General features: G+C 33.0%; 1 pseudogene; it reads right to left on the bottom strand.

Moving 5' to 3' along the window:
• Nucleotides 1–858: 858 nt before the first annotated feature.
• Nucleotides 859–4471, bottom strand: LOC114302618 (pentatricopeptide repeat-containing protein At3g20730 pseudogene; annotated as a pseudogene).
• Nucleotides 4472–9653: the final 5182 nt, after the last annotated feature.

Below are 9653 nucleotides of genomic sequence, written 5' to 3'. Positions count from 1 at the left end.
CTGGTTAGAGGAAAGTGAGAACCGACCTCTGGAACAGTGGCTCTAATTGAATCAAAAAAGCAAGGCAAAGGAGCCCTACCCCATCCCTTGGGGCATTGTGTTCTTGTACACCATTTGGGCAATCTGGAAGGACAGAAACAGAATTGTTTTAAGACAAGAAGAAGGAAATGTTCAAAAAACTATTAGTTACATCCAACACCAAGCTTTAGAGACTTTTGAAGCCTTTCAAGCTGACCACTTCTCTGGACAACCTCTAAATCTTACAACTAACTAGGTGTTGCCTCTTGTAGGAAAAATCAAACTCAACACTGATGGGAACTCAAAAGGTAATCCGGGACCAACTGGGTATGGTGGTCTTTTCAGGGATGAACGAGGAACTTGGATATATGGATATCATGGAAAACTAGAGGTAGCAACTAGTCTAGAGGCCGAGCTTTGGGCAGTCTATAGAGGACTCACAATAATGCTTGAGAAGGGACTGAAGGACATCTGCATTGAAACAGATTCAGCATAAATTGTCAAGCTCATCTAGGATGCATCATCCCAACACTCACGACATAGGGTCATGCTTGAAGATACCAAATTCCTAATGAAAAGATGCAGCTGAACCATTGCCCATATTCCCAGAGAGGGTAACACAAGTGCTGATGAATTGGCAAATATGGGTGTGAACCACCAAGAATCTTTTGTTTTTCTTAACGATCCCCCTACTGAAATTACAGATCTTCTTGTTGCCGACATCATTGGGGCATCTTCTTCTACTGTTTAAGACAACTTTGCCTAGCACTCTGTTTCTTTTCCTTGCTGTTATCCTTTCTTATGAATTGAAAAAAAATAAGAACAAGACATGTATGCAGTTCAGTGCATCAATGTCAACTTTGGCTGCAAAAGAGGCACCTTCTTTTTAATGGACCAAAGAAGGTTGTATCCTGGATACTTTATTAGACTTCTCTCTTCCATTAATTTCCTTGTCTTCCAAACATTGTCCCACAAGCCTACTGCAGCATATGTTCCTGCTAAAACCATGTAGTTTACCGACTTCTTAGGTTCTATATTAAACAAATGCCTGCCTGCTACTTCTCCAAGAGACATATCACCATAAATGTTGCTTGAATCGAGAATAGCACCCCAAAGTGAGGCATGAGGCTTAATATTCATCTTTTGTATTAGAATATAGGCTTCTTCTAACTGCCCTCCACGTGCAAAGACGTCGACCATACAAGAATAGTGCTTAGCCCTTGGCAAGATATTGTATTTACCAACCATGTTATTGAAGCATTCTAATGCTTCAGTAGTCAAGCCAGCATGGCTACAAGCGAAGAGAAGAGTCAGGAATGTAAAGTCATTTGGTTTTAACCCCTCAGATTCCATCTTTTTATACATCGCAATCGCCTTATGCCTGTAACAATTCTTCCCATATCCGGCAATCAATGACGTCCATGAAATAACATTTTTCTGCTCCATCTCATTGAAAACTTGTTTAGCATCTTCAATTTCCACAGATTTTGAGTACATATCAATGAGAGTGTTTCCCATGGCTACATCATGTTTGGATTGACATTTCAACACCAAGGCATGAATTTGTCTTCCCAAGTCCAGTGATGCTGTATCAGCATATATTGAGCACAGAGCATAATATAATATTATCAATTCTCATATGCATCTGACGTATTTCATTGACGAGATCAAAGGCATCTCAACTATAGATACCTTCATGTGCATATCCAGTGATTAATGCAACGCAAGCTATTGTATCTTTTTTTAGCATACTCTTGTAAATCCGATCTGCTATTCTAACACTCCCACATTTTGCATATGCATCAATCAGTGATCCAATCAAAACAGTATGTGATTCACAGCCCAGTTGAATGATGAATCCATGTATCTCAATGACCTTCATCAGACTGCTTCCTCCAACAAGGGCTTTCATAATACTACCCAAGGTGAAGGAATCAGGGATCATACCTATTAAAATTTGGAGTTGGAATAAGGGCAAGAAAAAATTCATAAAGGGAAACAATATATCCACATTCATGAAACAGAAGTACTAGCTAAAATATCAGTGCTTACACTTGTTTGTAATATATGCCAATGATTGATAACTTCCAGTGGATAGTTGTTCATTAAGTTAAGCGTACGTAATAAAGATCTAATCAAACAAGATTGACTATGGTTAGGATTGAAACACAAATGAATGTTCATTTGAAAGGAAAAAAGAAAAGAAAAACATAGTAAGTGGTTATATCTTCTGTCTCTTGAGCTTGCCAAGCAACTCAAACATTGAAAATGCAGCATAAGTAGTATCAAGATTCATTGCAAGTATGTTAAAAAGTTCATGCTTTTAATGAGAAAAGGCTTCTTCGCATCTATTAGGACCCTCTTAAAAAATTGATTGCCAACTTTACAAACAACTAAATGTGAAGGTACTTTACTTATTTTGGGGAACCCAAAAAAGTGCAAATGAAACAGAATAATCTAATAACAAATCTTCTAGGAATCTAGATGGAAAAGGAGATGATGGGATAAGCATGCATCACTCATAGTGTTCAAAAGAATTTTAGTGGATTCCTATGAGATCCCTCAAAATCAAGTTATACTATGAGAATCCTAGTTTTGCTCTTGCATTTTTACTTGTGTTTTCAGGGATTTTTTCTTTGAAGATATCTTTTGGGTTTAACCAAATCCTATTAACATTTCAGTTCATAAAACTATTTAGCTTGTATTAAAAAATAGCATTTTAATTTCTCCATATGAAAATGTGTAAATCAAAATGATGCATAACCATATGAAATGCGTTGGCTGACACCATACCTAAACAAATTTACACATTTTGATTTTGTGTTCTATGATTTATGCATCAAACCAACATTGGACAATGCAAGAACAACACAAGCATAACAATTTAAAATTTAAAATTTTAAAGAATATGTGACAGTACCTACTCTAAGCATTGAACGAATCAATCGTAAGGCATCATCAGCAAAACCCTGAACAGCATACCCACCTATCATCGCATTCCAAGAAACCACATCCCTCTCCGACATCGACTCAAAAATGTAACAAGCGTCTTCTATTTTCCCGCACTTGGAATGCAAATCTGTTGGAAAAAATGGATTTTTGGTGATTTTAATTAAATATTAAAATGGGTCCTAACCATCTATTGTGTTGGGTCCAAGTGGGTCTAGATACTTTGTAATGAGATCTTTACACCACAAATAGAATGGCCAAAAACTATTGAGAATTGAATGAGAAATTGCCCCATGAAGTTGGCTTCATGAAAGAGTTAATTGGGTTTGTAACTTCTACCTTTATTGCAAAGTTTAATAGTGCATTAATGGGGTTTGTAACTCCTGCCTTTATTACAAAGGTGAATGATGCATTAGTGACCAGCCATAAAGGTTGGAGGCTTCTTCTCTCTCCCCTATACATGTATAAATTGAGACCCTCCTGTCAAGTCTCAAACACAGAAATTGTTTTTTCCATTCTTTAGTCAGTTTGCTAGAAATTTCTTACTGTGAGAGAGTGTTGCCATTGTCGGTTCGCCAAAGCTAACAAGAGGTGCTTCTGAGTTAGCCGGGTTAAACCATCTTATCCTGGGAGACAGAAGTCGACGTTCTTCCAGCATCCACGGTGAGGCAACTAATCTGTTTTAAGGACACTGTGGTATCACACAGAATTTGGTTTGATTTCTTGTTTTCATATTCAGATTAAATATGTTCTTATATTAGTCTTGTTTCATGTTTATGCTCTATGATGTAATTTATCAAGTATGATTTTATTTGATGTTCTTTTAGTTAATTTAATAAAGCATTAATTTATTTATTTTGTTTCAATTACCCAATTTAAACAACAAAATCAACCAATGCACTATGCACAGACAAGTTCTTAACAAGTCTACTCTTTTGAATACATCCTTGAATTTGCTTCCCTCTGTCCAAACACATCATACTCGTACAGGCCCTGAAAGCGCTCCCATAAGTGAACTGATTAGCCTTAACATTAACACCAATCCTATGCATTGCTGAAAACACCACAAGAGCTTCCTCTGAGTCCCCATTTTGAGAATACCCAGATACCAACGCTGTCCAAGTGACCAAACTCCTCTCAGACATTCTATCGAACACTTTACGGGAGTTAACCATGTCACCGAGCTTCGAATAGAATATAACTAAATTTGTGTTTAAATATGCATTTGAATGAATCACATTGGTTAAAAGATGACCATGAATCAAACGACCTTCCATTTTTGCCTTTCTGTGGATGCAAAGCTGCAAAATTTTTTAATACAGAGAATAATCCGAGTGGGTTGGGTTAGAGAAGATGAGTTTTAGAGCATCTTGTAATCTTCCCAAGTGGCAAAGTAAATGGATAGTTGAATTTACGGATGTGGGTTCTAGTATTTTGTTGAGATTGTTAATCTTTTTATGGCAGGTTCTCTTCATGTTCGGACTTCAGTTCTCTACATGCTCGTGTTCAAAGAATTTTGAAGATGAAATGATTTGAAAATAAAATATTGTAAAGAATCTACATATGTTAAATTCACCTAATTTTTTTAATATAAAATTTCAATTTAGTGTAATTTTTTTAAAAATAATTTCAAATAAGTAATAAATTTTATGAATAATAATAATAAAAGTTATATATATATTTTTTATAAGCCTATAATTATTTTGTAAGAAAATGACTGAAATGTAATTTTCTCATTTTTTAATTCATCACAGTCACACCGTACTAATTAGGGAATATTCAATTGACGTGTTTCTCAAGTTTGGAAAAAAATATAATATGTTCAATAATTTTGGTATAATTATTTCCATTTTTATTTAGGTTATTTGTATCTCTTAAATTATAAAAGTGTGTAAATAGACCCTTAAATTATTAAAAAATATCACTTCGTAAATTATAAAAGCATATAGGTTGAACTCCTTAATGAAAGGGGTTCAAGTGAAATACGCCAATAGTTTATGGATCTATTTGTACGCTTTTATATTTTAAGAGATAAGATGATATTTTTCAACAGTTTATGGATCTACTTATATGCTTTTATGATTTACGAGTTTAAAGTGATACTTTTTAATAATTTAAGGGGTATTTGTGTAAATAATTCCTTTTATTTTAGTAATGTTAAAGGAAAAACTAATATATATGGATGGTGTAAAAATATAAGAATAATACATATATATATATATATATATATTTAGTGTATAAAGATGACAATATTATTTTTTGGAGAAATTAAAAAAAAAAGTCAGGATTTGAGTTTTATAACAAAATGAATCCTGAATTTTTAATTTTTTGTCAATTGAAAAAAATTTCAGAAGATTAGAATTTAAATTGACTAAATTAAAAACTTATGATTTATTTTATTATAAGACTCAAGCTTTAGGAATTTTTTTTGTAATTATTTCTATTTTTTTATGGGATTTTTTTCAAAGTTCATGATATGAAGATTTTATAAGATAAAAGACATACAATATTTTCATAATAGTTAGGGTCTCTCAAAATTTTTACATAGAAAATTCGACGCAGAGAAATTTCGCCCTAACACAAAGAAATTAATTAATTTTCACAAAGAATTTTTCTCTAATATGATCATAGAGAAATTTTAAAATTTATCTGGTATTATCACAGAGAAATTTCATCGAGAGACCTTAACTAATAAAAAAAAACATATCAGACCTCTCATACTATCCAAAGTTGGAGAGGGATGTTTTACTAATTTTTCCTTTATTCTAACGGCGTCAATGTAATTTGTTGTTTTAATTATTGGGAAATTCTAATGTATACCCCTTTAAAAATAATGTATCATATTCACTTCTAATTATGTCATTTTTCATTTTATTATTTAATTATGAGCAATTTTTTTTCTTTAGTTATGACATTATTTTAATTATGACGTATGAATTTTTTAATTATGTCTCATATTGTGTTTAATTATGATTTTTTTTAATTATGACTTAAAAAATTAAAATTATATCATTTTCTTTTTTAATTATAAGATGCATAAAAAGTTTGCACCATAGTCTTTCCCTTAATTATTTGGGTGATTTGGCCCTCGAGATTAGCGGGTGAGCCTAATATATATATATACTAGTTACCAAAAAAAGCCTTGTGCAAGGCACGAGTCTAATGTCATAATAAAAAAATTATATGGAAAAAAAAATTAATTAAATTATTTAAATTGATCACTTGTGTTCTCTTTTTTATGAGACATAAATGGCTTAACTTTTTAGACACCAAAATTTAAATGAAGAATTTTTATATATTTTATACATTTTAATATTTTAATTTAAAACTTGTTTTCTATATTTTATGCAATATTAATAATTAAATTCTTTTGCATTCATGTTTGTTAATATATATATATATATATATAAATTTTTGTGTGTGGAGTGAGCATTATAGCTAATTCATTAGTTCATATATATATAAATTGTGATGTAGTTGATCTTATACATGATTTTATTAATTTTAATTTTTAAGAAATTCTTTATATAAGTGTTAGCAGAATTGTCAATAACATTCTATAAATAATATAAATATTATTTAACTAATGTAGTCTTTTAATAATCATTGTATACTAATTTTAATAAGGAATTTTTTTTTAAGGTCCCTAGTATGAAGATTTTATAACATAAAGGGCATTCAATATTTTCATAATGTCTAAGATCCTTTGAATCGATCCAAAGAAAATTCGATCCAGAGAATTTCTCTGGACTTCCACAGAGTTCCAGAGAAATTCTGTTTAAACCAGAGAAATTCTGATTCTAGAGAAATTTTGTCCAAACCAGAGAAATTCTGTCCAAACCATAGAAATTTTCTCCAAACCAGAGAAATTCCTAGAAAAATTTGCCTCATTACCTGTAGAGAATTACTGTGGGTTCAAACCTGTAGAGAATTTGCAACACTTGGGTTCAAACTCTGGTTTATCATTATTGATATCATGTCAATAATGATAGATATCATTATTACCTGTAGAGAATTTGCCTCATTTATTGTATTTCTTCTGGTATTTGACTTTAATGTATTGCATATCAATCTCGGTTCTTGTCATGATAACCCTTATTAGTGTTGTGTTGTTGGTTCCCAATCCTTCATCACCTTATGTAATACCTGTAACATTCCAGAGTAGTTATCAATGGATTGAACTTGAATCCCCATGATGGATCATATGAGTTAATATATATATATATATATATATATAAGGAAAATTAAAAAAAAAAAAAACAAACAAACACAACAATCAAAACAAAACAGCCTTTATATTTTAAAAACAAAATTATATACTCCATATGTTGTGAGAACTATAATCCCATCACAAAAAGTAAAGATATATTGCATATTGTCTTGACCAAAACTGAAATTGAGAAAGCATTATGCACTAGTGGCGTTGCATAAAAGTATTGTTGAAGAACAATGAAATTGGGAAGTCACAATCCCAAGTCAATATCTCAAAAACCAGTTGTTCAGGACTCAAATGATAGTCTAGTCCCTAAAACTATTACATACGGCCATATATATATATATATATATATGCATCCTAAGAAGTCCTAACTACATTAATAAGAAAAGAAAAACTTAAGACTGGATAAATACCTTTGCAAAGCACTTTGCAGGATTATGTGTCCACTGTAGAATTGTCAAAAGGGCAAGCTCAAATTTCCCTGAAGTTTCACTCTTTACAGCTTGCAATTATCTTAATTTGTTAAAAATCATAACAAGAATTTTCAATAAAAAGAGACGGTGATGATATTAAGAACAAATTACCTTTTTCAGTGAGTTCCCATACATGTTATGGTAAGAAGAATCATGTAACGCCCCCAAAATAACAACATTGAACCCATCACTAGAGACATGCATTGATATATAAAAGTTCCACATTCTTCCATTTATCAGAGTTTCTTTACAAAAAGTATTACTTGTTAACGACAAAAGCAAATGCCCTAACGGCTTACAGCTTTCCAAGTTAACACTTGGTTATAACAAAAGAGTACTAACTCAATTACACATTAAGCCCTTGGCTTGAATTTACATGTAATACATCAAAAATAAGACAACAAAAGTGTGTCCGCCTCTAGCCTCCCAAGCTACGTCCTTGGAGGTGGCATGCTACTTGTACCTGAAAATGATATTCCCATATAGGGTAAGCCACAGCCCAGTAGAAACATACTAAACCAAATATGAACAATGACTAAAAGATTAGCAGTTGATAGATGGTAAACACTGATACTTTCCCTTATCACACTTTACATTTTCATGACATACATGTCCATATTACAACTCATTTTCCAATTCTTTTCAATTCTCAAATTACAACCATGGCTCAGAACCTGGCCAAACAACTCATATGAGACAGTAACTCATATCTAACACTTCCCATTTCATATTAGATAAGCATACTAGCTATATCACACGACAACAGATAAGCATACAAGCTATATCATCACTTCCACAGATATGTATATGAGCACTATCACACTTCCAATGACAAGCATATGAGCTCTGTCAACACATTAATAGATAAGCATATGAGCTCTATCTATGGAGTCCATCCCCTATCTCCTCCCAACACATCCGATTTAGAGGTCCATCCCCTATCTTCCCCTAAACCGTGGAGTACATCCCCTATCTCCTCCAACACAACACAATGCATATAAACAACAATTATACACATCATCACACAATACATAAATTTAATGTATTCTCTCAATCGTCAATCTCAATGACACATTCCAGTGATTAGTTGCAGTTTGCCTAATCATCATGCATTGTCTACAACAATCACGACTATCCTCTACCGATAGCCCAAAGCAGTTATTTCTATACAGAAAATAAATGCAACAATGGATACATAATCAACATTTCAATTAGGTGAGTGATAAATAATCCAACTACACCCTTTAGCCCCGTACATTCCCAATCTCAACAATTCCACTTCATTTCCTCATTTCTCACGATTAATTATCCCAATTAATCAAACAATGTAATTAGATCATTTTCCATAATTACCATTTCAACCCTTAGGTCCCATTTTCATCAATGATTCAACATTTATTCCATTTCTCTAAGCCAAACATGCATCTAGGTTTATTATAAATAAAACCCCAACTTTTGTAAAAATAACACAAAAGCCCCAAACCTTCACAAAATTACCAAACCAACCCAACATCTCAAAATGCTAAAATTTAAAGACAAAATCCATAGAGAGGAGTAGGATATCCCTACCTCAAATCCGGAGCCCCAAGGGAGAAGATGACAAAACCCAACGTGCTCCAAATCCCGAAATTTTCAGATTAAAAAGTAGCCCTCGACGATCAACAACTTTTTTTGTAAAGGCCAAAGATGAGCAAATCACTCATACTAGATCAAAACCTAGAGAGAAGGTAGAGTTCTAGAGTGAGAGGCTCAACAATGGTGTTTTTGGAAAAGTAGGAGAGAGAAGAGAAAGTGAAAAATTGATTTGAAAAGTCAAAAGACGGAAATTTAACCCAGTCGCCCCGCTCGAGCGTCAAACGCCCCGCTCGAGCGTCACTCACAGACTCCCGCTCGATCGTCAACAATCCCGCTCGAGCGGCGGATACACACTCCCAGAACTTTTACAGAACCAGGTCTCCGCTCGAGCTTCCAACTCCCCGCTCGAGCGGCACTCACAC

The sequence above is a fragment of the Camellia sinensis genome, chromosome 7 (assembly GCF_055761805.1).
Source record: "Camellia sinensis isolate YWXY chromosome 7, ASM5576180v1, whole genome shotgun sequence".
NCBI classification, from domain to species: domain Eukaryota; kingdom Viridiplantae; phylum Streptophyta; class Magnoliopsida; order Ericales; family Theaceae; genus Camellia; species Camellia sinensis.
This window is presented reverse-complemented; position numbering and strand designations above follow the sequence as displayed.